Source organism: Myotis davidii, unplaced genomic scaffold, assembly GCF_000327345.1.
Source record: "Myotis davidii unplaced genomic scaffold, ASM32734v1 scaffold663, whole genome shotgun sequence".
Classification (NCBI taxonomy): domain Eukaryota; kingdom Metazoa; phylum Chordata; class Mammalia; order Chiroptera; family Vespertilionidae; genus Myotis; species Myotis davidii.
Genome location: NW_006295816.1, coordinates 2,078,987 through 2,079,959, shown reverse-complemented (window position 1 = coordinate 2,079,959; position 973 = coordinate 2,078,987). Strand labels below are relative to the sequence as shown.

The 973-nt window shown below is 61.2% G+C and overlaps 1 protein-coding gene across 1 annotated transcript in view; it reads right to left on the bottom strand.

Moving 5' to 3' along the window:
* Positions 1-973, bottom strand: part of SEMA3F (semaphorin 3F) — a gene marked incomplete at its 3' end in the record, with an annotated part of 22,570 nt that overhangs the window by 1,763 nt on the left and 19,834 nt on the right. The gene's annotated exons all lie outside the window — the stretch shown is intronic.

Sequence of the window (973 nt, the reverse complement as noted above, 5' to 3'; positions counted from 1 at the left end):
CCCCAGTGGAGGCCCCAGGTCCCACAGTGCCGACGCCACGGCCACCTGCCCGGCCCCTTGAGCCAGGCCTCGTGGCCACCTTCTGCAGAGCTGACCACTCCCTTTCCACGTCCCCCCACCCCGGCCCTGTGGTCTCTTTCCTCTGGATGCTCCTCACCCCGCCCCACCCAGCCCTGCAGGGCCTGAACTCTAATGCCCGGCTATGCCCTCCCCTCCCTACCCCTCCCCTGCCCAGCCTCCGAGTTCACCTCCCTGACCTCAGCTGACCGCATGGAGCGGTACTGCCCGCTGCATTTAACACCCCAAGATCAAGCGAATCACCTCCTACCACCCCGCCCCCCCACCTGCTGGCAGCCACACGCTGACCAGCCCGCCTCCCGCTTCTGCCCTGAACTCTTCCCTCCAGCTTCCAGGTCCCGAGCAGCCCTCCAGGAGCAGCCCCCCAGGAGCAGCCCGCCCCCAGGAGCAGCCCCCCAGGAGCAGCTGCCACACTGTCCACCAGCTTTGTTCCCCGACCCTGGCTGAGCTGTGTCTCAGCCTGCACAGCCGTGTATAAATGGTGTTTTTTATAAAAATTTCAGCTTTACAGTTTAGCTCAGTGAATAAAGCGTTGGCCCATGGACTGAAGGGCCCCGGGTTCGATTCTGGTCCAGGGCACGTACCTCTGTTGCAGGCTCCATCCCGGCCCCGATGGGGCCTGTGCGGGAGGCAACCAGCCAGTGTGTCCCTCCCCCTCCCTCCCACCCTCTCTAAAAATCAACGGAAAGGATATCCTCTGGGGAGGATTAACCAAATGCTTCTCTCTATAAAGTGCCGGTGCACTCAAGGCCAAGAGCTCGCCGGCCCCTGAGACGCCTTCCAGTGTGTCTGTCTTGGTGGGGCTTCCGTGACGATAGTGGTGTATTTGGGGGGCGCAGCATGTTGAGAGGGAAGCTAGGACTAGATAGGCAATTTTTTTAAAATTCTCATTTAT